The sequence below is a fragment of the Erythrolamprus reginae genome, chromosome 2 (assembly GCF_031021105.1).
Source record: "Erythrolamprus reginae isolate rEryReg1 chromosome 2, rEryReg1.hap1, whole genome shotgun sequence".
NCBI lineage: Eukaryota > Metazoa > Chordata > Lepidosauria > Squamata > Dipsadidae > Erythrolamprus > Erythrolamprus reginae.
In genome coordinates this window covers 21,576,667-21,589,507 of record NC_091951.1, presented here as the reverse complement: position 1 = coordinate 21,589,507, position 12,841 = coordinate 21,576,667, and the positions used below count along the sequence as shown (strand labels likewise).

The window sequence follows — 12,841 nt, the reverse complement described above, 5'->3', positions numbered from 1 at the left end:
GGTCGCGTTGATGGATGATCTCTGGCGGGCCCGGGACAGGGGTTTATCCTCTGTCCTGGTGCTCCTTGACCTCTCAGCGGCTTTCGATACCATCGACCATGGTATCCTTCTGCACCGGCTGGATGGGTTGGGAGTGGGAGGCACTGTTCTTCAGTGGTTCTCACCCTACCTCTCTGGCCGGTCGCAGTCGGTGTTAGTGGGGGGACAGAGGTCGACTCCTAGGTCTCTCCCTTGTGGGGTGCCTCAGGGGTCGGTGCTCTCCCCCCTGCTATTTAACATCTACATGAAACCGCTGGGCGAGATCATCCAAGGACATGGGGTGAGGTATCATCAATATGCGGATGATACCCAGCTTTACATCTCCACCCCATGCCCAGTCAACGAAGCGGTGGAAGTGATGTGCCGGTGCCTGGAGGCTGTTGGGGCCTGGATGGGTGTCAACAGACTCAAACTCAACCCGGATAAGACGGAGTGGCTGTGGGTTTTGCCTCCCAAGGACAACTCCATCTGTCCGTCCATTACCCTGGGGGGGGAATTATTGACGCCCTCAGAGAGGGTCCGCAACTTGGGCGTCCTCCTCGATCCACAGCTCACATTAGAACAACATCTCTCAGCTGTGGCGAGGGGGGCGTTTGCCCAGGTTCGCCTGGTGCACCAGTTGCGGCCCTATCTGGACCGGGACTCATTGCTCACAGTCACTCATGCCCTCATCACCTCGAGGTTCGACTACTGTAATGCTCTCTACGTGGGGCTACCTTTGAAAAGTGTTCGGAAACTTCAGATCGTGCAAAATGCAGCTGCGAGAGCAGTCATGGGCTTACCTAGGTATGCCCATGTTTCTCCATCACTCCGCAGTCTGCATTGGCTGCCGATCAGTTTCCGGTCACAATTCAAAGTGTTGGTTATGACCTTTAAAGCCCTTCATGGCATTGGACCAGAATATCTCCGAGACCGCCTCCTGCCGCACGAATCCCAGCGACCAATTAGGTCCCACAGAGTGGGCCTTCTCCGGGTCCCGTCAACTAAGCAATGTCGGTTGGCGGGCCCCAGGGGAAGAGCCTTCTCTGTGGTGGCACCGGCCCTCTGGAACCAACTCCCCCCGGAGATTAGAACTGCCCCTACTCTTCCTGCCTTCCGTAAACTTCTTAAAACCCACCTTTGCCGTCAGGCATGGGGGAATTGAAACATCTCCCCCTGGGCACGTTTAATCTATATATGGTATGCTTGTGTGTGTGTCTGTTAGTATATGGGGTTTTTTTTAAAATCTTTAAAATTTTAAATTGTTTGATTACTTATGATTTGTTTCTACATGTTGTGAGCCGCCCCGAGTCTTCGGAGAGGGGCGGCATACAAATCCAAGTAATAAATAAAAATAAATAAATAAAGTGGAGGACTGTTCCTGTGAAATATTTCTGGAGTTTGGCAATTGTAAATGCTCGTGAAGGTTGAAAGAATGACACAATCATCTTTGTTAAGGGTGACTCTGTATCCCAAAACTTCAAGACTAATTTCCCATGGCTCCCAAGGATTTATTACATGGTAGCACTATTAGGCCAGACACTCAAAGGGAGCCAACTTCACTCCTGTGGTCTGTATGCAAGAGCAACCAGCATACCTGAAAGAGAAAATTTTATATCTGCTAAATGCTAAGTTCCTCTGTAAATTGACCTGCAAGGAAGTCTCCAGAGAGAGGAACAGTATGCACCAGGGTTTAGAAAATGGAGTCTAGGAAAGAGGGAGTGATAGCTTATATAAGGTGGAAGAAATGTTTCCAAAAGGATTACTGTCCCGTAAGTAATCTGGTCTTTGTAGGTCATTACCAACGCTTTGAATTGTGTCTGGAAACCAATCGGCAACCAGTGCAGTCTGCGGAGTGTTGGAGAGACAGGGGAATATCTAGGGAGACCCATGACTGCATTCTTCCATGCCCTGATGGGCTTTATAGGTCATAACCAACACTTTGAATTGTGACCGGAAACTGATTGGCAACCAATACAGACTGTGGAGTGTTGGTGTGACATGGGCATATCTGGGAAAGCACATGATTGCTCTCGCAGCTGCGTTCTGCACGATCTGAAATTTCCAAACACTCTTCAAAGTTAGCCCCATGTAGAGAGCATTGCAGTAGTCGAAACTCAAGGTGATAAAGACATGAGTGACCGTGAGCAAGGACTCCCTATCCAAATACGGCCACAACTGGTGTACCAGGTGAACCTGGGCAAATGCCCTCCTCGCCACAGCTGAAAGATGGTGTTCTAAAGTCAACTGTGGGTCAAGGAGGACACCCAAGTTGCAGACCCTCTCTGAGTGAGTCAGTGTTTCCCCCCCCTCCAGGGTAATGGACAGACAGATGGAATTGTCCTTGGAACGCAAAACCCACAGATATTAAATAGTGGGGGAGATGACCAACCCCTAAGGAACTCCACAGGGGAGGAACCTAGGGGTCGACATTTGACACCCCACTAACACCAACTGTGACCAACAGGAGAGGTAGGAGGAGAACCACTGTAGAACGGTGTCCCCCACTCCCAATCCGTCCAGTCGGCCCAGAAGGATACCATGGTCTATGGTATCGAAAGCCGCTGAGAGCTCAAGGAGCACCAGGATAGAGGATATACCCTTATCCTGGGCCCGCCAGAGATCATCCATCAGCACGACCAAAGCAGTTTCCAAGATATAGGAATAGAAGAAAGGTATAGGAGATGTAGGAGAGCAATAGGACAGGGGATGGAAGGCACTCTAGTGCACTTGTACTCGCCCCTTACTGACCTCTTAGGAATCTGGATAGGATAATCTAAGGGTAAAGTGTTGGGGGTTTGGGGATGACACTATGGAGTCCGGTAATGAGTTCCACGCTTTGACAACTTGGTTACTAAAATCATATTTTTTACAGTCAAGTTTGGAGCGGTTAATATTAAATTTAAAATTGTTGTGTGCTCTTGTGTTGTTGTGGTTGAAGCTGAAGTAGTCGCGACAGGCAGGACGTTGCAGCATATGATCTTGTGGGCAATACTTAAGATGTTGTTTAAGGCGTCTTAGTTCTAAACTTTCTAGGCCCAGGATTGAAAGTCTAGTCTCGTAGGGTATTCTGTTTCGAGTGGAGGAGTGAAGGGCTCTTCTGGTGAAGTATCTTTGGACATTTTCAAGGGTGTTAATGTCTGAGATGCGATATGGGTTATACAGTCGACAAATAAATAAAATAAAAATATGCCCTTTAAAAAATAAATTTAGGGGAAAATATCTCTCCCTCTTTGGTCTTGTAGATATGTATGTTTTGTATTTTGTACATTGGTTTGTTTTAAATTCAATAAAAATATTTTTTTTTAAAGTAAAATAAATTTAGGGCTCAGCACATATCTAGTCTTAGTAAGCCAAGTAGCACCACATTTCACTATTTCACTAGGCTCACGTGCAAAGGTCGGTTGTTTATCTAGTTATTTATATTTATGTTATTTTGTTTTGTTTTGTCAAGTACGAATTGGTGGTATACAAAGATATAATAATATGTATATATACATGATACTAGTAAAAGATAAACATTAGTACAGGGGATGGAAGGCACCCTAGTGTATTTATGTATGCCCCTGAGTTGTTGGAAGTGAAAAACGATTTGTCAGCATTTATACACTGAAAACATCTCAACATCTGTGTCTGAAACATGCATAGTAGAGGAGTTAAAACCACCGAGTACAGAATTGCTAGAAAAGATGGGAAGAGAGAAGAAACGCGGAGGAACTTCCTCTTCCGGAAGACTCGTGGGAGGAAGGTGAGGTGTAGAGCGGCTTTTGTGCTCTTCCGAGGACCGAAGCAGCAGCTGGAAGGTGAGTTGAGGGCAGGTGGGGGGAGAGTCCGGGAGCAAGTCGGGCTGTTTGGTTCCCTCCACGGCCTTGAAGCAGAGAAGCAACCGGGCTGAACCGTGTCAGCTGCTGGTGCTGCAGGTTCCTCCCCTGCCCAAATTTAATCCCACTGATGCTGCACGATGTGAAACTGATGGCTGCAATTTTCTGCTGGTGGGAAGATTGAAAAAGTCTCAAGTTAAGGTTGATTCTCTGGGAATGGCTTCCCTCCAGAGGTTGTGGGTGCTCCATCACTGGGGGTTGTGGGAGAGTTTGGAGGGACCTTGCAGGTCTTCTATTCCGACCCCTGCACAAGCAGGAGACTCAATACCATTTCAGGCAATCGGTTAATTGTTCTCAGTGTCAGGAAAATTCTCCTTAGTTGTAGGCTGGTTCTCTCCTGGGTTAATAGTGTCCATCCTATGCTTCTTGTCTTGCCTTCTGGTGCATTGCAAAATAAGTTGACCTCCTTCTTGACCCCTCAAGTGTTGGAAGATGGCTCTCATGTCATACCTTGTCCTTCCTTTCACTGGACTAGACATATCGAATTTCTGCAACCCTTCTTTATATCTTTTAGCCTCCAATCCCCTAATCATCCCTACTTCTCTTCTCTGCAATCTTTATAGTCTCTACTACACCTTTTTTTAAAATATTGTGGCAATCAGAAGTAGTCACAGTAATCCAAGTGTAATCTTACTAAAGCATTATAAATTGATATGAACATTTCACATGATCTTAAATCTAGCCCTCTGTTAAGGCAACCTAGGATTGTATTAGCTTTTGTGGCCACTGCAATCACACAGTTGACTCTTTTTAGGGGATTGTTCACTAGGGTAGGACTTCAAGATCCATCTCATAGTTACTGCTATTGAGTCAGGTTGCATCTATTCTGTAAGTTGCCATTTGGTTTTTCTTGGTTAAGTGTACAACCTACTTTTCTCTATTTAATTTCATTTTGTTGGAAAGGGCCCAGTGTTCAAATCTATAGTTAGTCAAGTCCAAAGTCCACAAGGAAAGTCTGAGGTTCACAGTCCAAAAACTAAAAAAAAACCAAAAACACAACTATTAATATATCCATGCTTTAAAATCTTCATTTCTTAAATATTTATCATAGTATTATAGTAATCTAATCATACCATGAATATCTATCTGAACACCAATGTATCAATTAATATATTTCCATATTTACTTTTCTATAATTTCATTCAATATTTCCAAGCTCAATTAATTTTCAGGCACTTAGCATTTACTATTATTAACTTACATCAATCTACTACATTTCCAAGTATATTTTAAATTCATAATGCAAAGTCATAAAATCATACAGTACATATCATAAACCCCTTATTTATCCTATGTATCTTCCATTAATTTTACCTATGTAATTCTATATAGTTCTAAAATTCTAATCAAAATTTACGAATTAATACATCCTAATATTAAACAGCATCTAAATATATCTTTTACCATCTGTTGTGGTTGGCTCTGGACCAGCTCTTGCTCCAAGGTCTGTGGGGGTTAATGCGGGAGAATGTGGGAGACAGTGAAGCATCTGTTTCAGGGTAAGATTCTGGAAGTGAAGTAGGATCAATGGAGGAGGTCATTACAGGCAGCCCATTAGCTAATGACCCCATTAGTGAACCATTATCATCATCATTATCATTGTTAGATTCAGAAAGGGAGGCATTCATAGATGTTCCCAAGATGCAGGCTGATGTCTATAACAGTGACCTTGGAATGGGGCAACTCTATCAATATCAAAATGCCACTTAAATAGTTGAGCTAGTTTCAAACTAGATTTTGATTTTCTTTCTCCCCCCCTCCCTTCCTCCCTCTCTCTTTCTCCCTCCCTCCCTCTTTCTTTTTCTCTCTTCCTCTCTCTCTTTTCTCTTTCTCTCTCTCTTCCTTCCTTCCTTTATTTCCTTCTCTCTTCCTTCCACTTTTCTCTCTCTCCTCTCTTCCTCCTCTTCTCTTTCTCCCTCTCTCTCTTCCCTCCTTCCTTCCCTCCCTCTCTTTCTCTCTTCCTCCCTCCCTCCCTTTATATTTTTCTCTCTCTTCCTCCCTCCCTCCATCCCTTCCTTTCTTCTTTCCCCCTCTTTCTTTCTCTACATTCCTTCCCTCCCTCCCTCCCTTTCTCTCTCCCTCTTTCTCCCCCCCTCTCTTCCTCCCTCCCTTCCTTTCTCCCTCTCTTTCTCCCCCCCCCCTCTTTCTTTCTCTCTCTTCCTTCCCCTCTCTCCTGTTGGGTTGTCCAGCTGCACTCACTCCCAGCAATGACCAGCGCAGGAGAAAGCAGGCACTCACTCTCTGACATTCGTTCTGATGAATCGGATGTGGAGCCCAGTCCCCGAGCCAAGTTGGCACCGTTGCCAGCCAGAGGCTACGGAGAGGGGCGGCATACAAATCTAATAAATAATAATAATAATAACCTCACGCTGGGACCTGAGGCCTGCAGGTGCATCAGCCGCTGCCTGTCTCAATCATAGTGCCTTGGGAGAAGTGCCAGCTCGCAGGAAGCCCAATGCCTGGTGGGGAATGATGGCTAGAGGGGCAACGGTCACGGCGGGGACTCGGGAGCAGACAGAGGGTGGGAGAGCGACTGGGGACGAGGAAGATGCCCAAAAAGAGGAGCCCGAGCCGAGGTGGGAGCGATGCAAGAGCCAAGCAGTGAACAGGAACAGGCTGCTCACCTACGGCAGCGCAAATATGAAGGACAAGTATTGGGACTTGGAGGAAGAGGACGAGGTCGCGGCTATCCAGCAGAGGCTAAAGGAGGAGTCCCTTACTTGCCACTATGCCTGCAGGAAGAATTTTTGTAAATTGGCCAGCCCCTTCTCTGTTTGCAGAGGTGTTGTAGCCAGCGACGGCTTGCTGGAGGTGGGTCAAGAGCAAGGCTCTGTGGTTGGCAGTGGTTGGGCAGGGAATATGAGGGCTGGTGGCAGTAGTAAAAACACCGTAAGAGTGGACAGGCGAGAGAATGACGAGGAGGAGGAAGAAGAAATACTATCAGCCAGAGGAGATGGCAATTATTTGGGCTCGAATCCACTTAGCCCCCGTTACCTGGACTTCAGCAAAGCCTTTGATACGGTTCTGTTAGTATATGGGGTCTTTTTAAAATCTTTAATATTTTAAATTTGTCAGATTATTTATGATTTGTTTCCACGTGTTGTGAGCCGCCCCGAGTCTTCGGAGAGGGGCGGCATACAAATCTAAGTAATACTGTAATAATAAATGATAAATAAAAATAAATAAAGAGCTGATAGATAAATTAGTGAAAATTGGACTTAATCCCTGGATAGTTCAGTGGATTTCAAGCTGGCTGAAGCGTAGACATCAGAGAGTTATTGTTAATGGCGAGTATTCTGAGCAGAGACAGGTTACAAGCGGTGTGCCACAAGGGTCTGTTCTGGGTCCTATTCTTTTTAATATGTTTGTGAGTGACATAGGGGAAGGTTTGGTAGGGAAGGTTTGCTTATTTGCCGATGACTCTAAAGTGTGCAATAGGGTTGATATTCCTGGAGGCGTCTGTAATATGGTAAATGATTTAGCTTTACTAGATAAATGGTCAAAGCAATGAAAACTGCAGTTTAATGTTTCCAAATGTAAAATAATGCACTTGGGGAAAAGGAATCCTCAATCTGAGTATTGTATTGGCAGTTCTGTGTTAGCAAAAACTTCAGAACAGAAGGATTTAGGGGTAGTGATTCCACTACTGAGAAAGGCGGACACGCACGAGAGAGGGGGACAAGGAAGTGCCTGACTCCGATAACCTTACTCCAGTACGAAAAGCTAACATTGACAGATTGAATATGTCTTGTACTGAATGGGACTTTTCACTTCCTTCTGTTGGCTGCGCCTGATTGGTTTCCAACCTTCTTTCTCCAACTATTGGGCTCTGCCTTTTTTCCTTTACTGAGAGGGCCCTAGCTGTTCGGCCCAGCTGTTCTGTCATAGCCTCTCCCATCACAGCTGCTTAGTCACATGCCTTTCTCCGAACGGGCACAAAACCCCATTCACCCTGGGCTTTGGGGAGCACGAGAACCTTTGCTACCAGCCAATCAAAGGAGCAAACAATGCCTTGCCTTCTACACCCCGCCCTCCACTTATCAAGTTTGAACGGAGTTCCATTCTTCTCCACTCATGAAGTTTGAACGGAGTTCTATTTCCCTTCCATTCCTCTCTGTTGCATCAATTGCTCTCTATGAGTGTTTGCAGAAGCAATGCCCTCCCTTCCATTACCCACATCAAGTTTGAATGGTGCTCCATTCTCCTGCACTCATCAAGTTTGAACGGAGTTCTATTTCCCTTCTCTTCCTCTCTGTTGCATCAATTGCTCTCAATGAGTTTTTGCAGAAGCAATGCTTTTCCTTCCATTCTCCCCTACCCCACTCATCAAGTTTGAACAGAGTTCTATCCTCCACTCATCAAATTTGAATGGAGTTCCATTCTCCTCCAATGTTTATTGAGTTGTTTATAAATAACTATTTTTTAAAAATATACAGTGGTACCTCGGTACTCGAACGCTTCCTTTCTCGTACATTTCGGATAACGAACAAAATTTTCGGCAAAAATTTGCTTCGGTATCTGAACAAAAATTCAGATACCGAACAGCCAGAGAAAATTTTGTTCTTTATCCGAAATGTAATCCCGGCAGCTTCAGGGGGCTGAGGAGCTCTCTAAGAGCTCCAAGCTGCAGGAAAGGTGGGGGCTGCTGCAATCTTGGCAGCTTCTGGGGGCTCCTTTCCTCATTGCTTCCTTTTATTACCTGTAAGCAGCTTCAAAAACTTTTTCCCTGTGGCTGCAACAGCGGCATCTTCCCTTCCAGTAGCAACAGCGCCGGGAAGTCACGTAATGAAGGGAAGCTGCTGGAGCGGCAGCAACTGCTGAGATGGCTCCGGCGGCTTCCCTTCATCACGTGACGTTCCCGGCGCTGTTGCTACTGGAAGGGAAATCGCCGCTGTTGCAGCCACAGGGAAGGAGAAAATTTTTGAAGCTGCTTACAGGTAATAAAAGGAAGCAATGAGGAAAAGAGCCCCCAGAAGCTGCCAAGATTGCAGCAGCCCCCACCCTTCCTGCAGCTTGGAGCTCTTAGAGAGCTCCTCAGCCCCCTGAAGCTGCCAGGATGGCAGCTTCTGGGGGCTCCTTTCCTCATTGCTTCCAGCAGCCCCCACCGTTCCTGCAGCTTGGAGTAGCGAATTTATTTATCCCATTGGAAATAAAGAAAATAGATTTAATTGGTTCCCAGCGAGTTAACAGGGGCTGGGAACCAATTAAATCCATTTCCATTATTTCCTATGGGATAAATAAATTCGGTACTCGACCAAATCGGTTCTCGACCACACTTCTCGAACGAATTGTGGTCGAGTACCGAGGTACCACTGTATATTTATTAAATTTTTCCATTTTTTAAAAAAAGTACATGATCATATTTACAGATGAATCTACATCATATATACAGTCCTATCGATATTGTCTTTTAATTGCTTTTAAATTTCTTAATATTTTATTTCAATGCTTCTTTTAAGTTTCTTTTTTTTTGCCCATTGATACCATTTTGTCCAGGTTTCATAATAGTCTGATTCTTTTCGATTATTAAGCTCCATTGCCAATCTGTCCATCTCTGCACAGTCGTATATTTTCTTGATGATCTCATTGTCTTCAGGTATTTGCGGATTTTTCCAGTTCTGTGCAAATACAATCCTTGCAGCTGTTGTAATATGCAAGCTTAAATATTTTACATTTTTAGAATAGGTACCTCTCATAATACCCAGTAGAAAAAACTCTGGCGTATACTATTCTATTTTTGTATTTGTTATTTGACACAACCAATTATTTATTTTTTTCCAATATTTTCTTGTCTCTGGACATAACCACCATAGATGAAAGAAGGTGCCTTGAGTGTTATTACATTTCCAACACATTGGACTGCAATTTTTGTGCATTTTGGCTAGTCTTTTGGGTGGAAGATGCCAACGGTATAGCATTTTATATTGGTTTTCTTCGTATATTGTGGATTTTGTTAATTTGATATTTCTCTTCCAAATCTGTTCCCATTCCTCTCTATATATATATTGTGGCCAACGTTTTTCGCCCAGGCAATCATTTGTACCTTTGACTATCTCCTCTGGTCTTTCATATGAATAACTCTTATCAAGAACAACAATTGCCAAGAATGTGGTGAATATGGCACCTGGAACCATATTGATTACTTAATTGCCATTACACACAATTCCTGAATAGATTAATACAAGATGTTAATTATTCCAATGGAGAGTTATTGTTAATGGCGAGTATTCTGAGCAGAGACAGGTTACAAGCGGTGTGCCACAAGGGTCTGTTCTGGGTCCTATTCTTTTTAATATGTTTGTGAGTGACATAGGGGAAGGTTTGGTAGGGAAGGTTTGCCTATTTGCCAATGACTCTAAAGTGTGCAATAGAGTTGATATTCCTGGAGGCGTCTGTAATATGGTAAATGATTTAGCTTTACTAGATAAATGGTCAAAGCAATGGAAACTGCAGTTTAATGTTTCCAAATGTAAAATAATGCACTTGGGGAAAAGGAATCCTCAATCTGAGTATTGCATTGGCAGTTCTGTGTTAGCAAAAACTTCAGAAGAGAAGGATTTAGGGGTAGTGATTTCTGACAGTCTCAAAATGGGTGAGCAGTGTGGTTGGGCAGTAGGAAAAGCAAGTAGGATGCTTGGCTGCATAGCTAGAGGTATAACAAGCAGGAAGAGGGAGATTGTGATCCCCTTATATGGAGCGCTGGTGAGACCACATTTGGAATACTGTGTTCAGTTCTGGAGACCTCACCTACAAAAAGATATTGACAAAATTGAACGGGTCCAAAGACGGGCTACAAGAATGGTGGAAGGTCTTAAGCATAAAACATATCAGGAAAGACTTAATGAATTCAATATGTATAGTCTGGAGGACAGAAGGAAAAGCGGGGACATGATCGAAACATTTAAATATGTTAAAGGGTTAAATAAGGTTCAGGAGGGAAGTGTTTTTAATAGGAAAGTGAACACAAGAACAAGGGGACACAATCTTAAGTTAGTTGGGGGAAAGATCAAAAGCAACGTGAGGAAATATTATTTCACTGAAAGAGTAGCAGATCCTTGGAACAAAGTTCCAGCAGACGTGGTTGGTAAATCCACAGTAACTGAATTTAAACTTGCCTGGGATAAACATATATCCATCCTAAGATAAAACACAGGAAATAGTATAAGGGCAGACTAGATGGACCATGAGGTCTTTTTCTGCCGTCAGTCTTCTATGTTTCTATGTTTCTAACTCCGTTCAAACTTGATGAGGGGGATGGGAGGCAAGGCATTGTTTGCTCCTTTGATTGGTTGGTGGCAAAGTGTCTCATGCTCCCAAAAGCCTGGGGTGAATGGGCTTTTGTGCCTGTTTGGAGAAAGCCCTGTGACTAAGCAGCTGTGACAGGAGGGGCTGTGAAGGAAGGGCTGGGCCGAAAAGCAAGGGCCCCTTCAGCGAAGGAGAAAAGGCAGAGGCCAATAGACAGAAGGCTTTAAACCAATCAGGCATGGCCAACAAGAGGATGTGAAAAGTCCTAGACCCTATCTTGTGTTTATAAACCTGTGCTGGTAAACTATCTGGTCCTGGGGTGTTATTATATTTTTGCCTTTTTATCACCTCCGTCAACTCCATCATTGTTATTTTTTCATTTAACATATTTTTAATATTCTTAGGAGCTTTTGGTAATTTAGCTCTTTCCAAATATTGCATTATCTTTTCCTCTGAATTTTTTTCTTTATCGTATAGTTTTTCATTAAATTGTTCAAGTTATTATTTTTTAATCTTATTTTGAAAATGCATACATTCTTCCTCATCTTCTAATATATTTATCAATTTCTTGTTTTTCAATTTATAGGCTAACCATCTTCCTGGGTTTTTTGGCATTTTTAAAAAAGTTAAACTTTTTAACTGTATCTACATGAAGGGATGTATGCAGTGGAGTACCCTAAGCGTCTATTTTAAACTCACTACTTTTCAACATTTTCATCAATGACTTGGACAAGGGGAATGGGGAACCCATCAAATTTGCAGATTACAACAAACTGGGAGGAATAGCGAACTCTCTAGGAGATGATTACACGGGTATTTACACGGACAAGAAATATTAAAAGAGAATTGAAAATAACAGAATGATGATTACACTGGATACACCAGAGGACTCACGCAGGAGAGAAACCCTTTGAATGTCCTGACTGTGGGAAAGGTTTTAGTGAAAGTTCCCACCTGATGAGACACCAGATGATTCACACAAAAGATAAACCCTTTGAATGTCCTGACTGTGGGAAAAGATTTAGTTTGAGTTCCCACCTAGTGAGACACCAGAGAACTCACACAGGGAAATACCCCTTAGAATGTCCTGACTGTGGGAAAGGTTTTAGTGAGAATTCCAAACTGGTAAGACACCAGAGAACTCACACAGGAGAGAAACCATTTGAATGTCCTGACTGTGGAAAAGGTTTTAGTCAAAATTCCTGCCTGGTGAAACACCAGAGGACTCACACAGGAGAGAAACCCTTTGAATGTCCTGATTGTGGAAAAGGTTTTAGTGTTAGTTCCAGCCTGGTTAAACACCAGAGGACTCACACAGGAGAGAAACCCTTTGAATGTCCTGATTGTTGGAAAGATTTTAGTGATTATTTCAACCTGATGCAACACCAGAGAACCCACACAGGAGAGAAACCCTTTGAATGTCTTGACTGTGGGAAAACTTTTAGTCAAAATTCCAGCCTGGTGACACATCAGAGGACTCACACAGGAGAGAAACCCTTTGAGTGTCCTGACTGCGGGAAAGGTTTTAGTCAAAATTCCAACCTGGTGCAACACCAGAGGACTCACACAGGAGAGAAACCCTTTGAATGTCTTGACTGTGGGAAAATATTTAGTCAGAGTTTCAGCCTGGTGCAACACCAGAGGACTCACACAGGAGAGAAACCCTTTGAATGTACTGACTGTGGGAAAAGTTTCAG

General features: G+C 43.7%; 1 protein-coding gene across 2 annotated transcripts in view; it reads left to right on the top strand.

The window, feature by feature from the left end:
* Window positions 1–3,749: 3,749 nt before the first annotated feature.
* The window catches only part of LOC139159877 (zinc finger protein 84-like), a 98,695-nt gene continuing 89,603 nt past the window's right edge, over window positions 3,750–12,841 (top strand). The window contains exon 1 of one of the 2 annotated variants that reach the window (XM_070737308.1): window positions 3,750–3,821. The gene's annotated coding sequence lies outside the window, so the exon portion shown is untranslated. The remainder of the gene's footprint in view (window positions 3,822–12,841) is intronic. The other variant, XM_070737303.1, reaches the window with a different exon arrangement.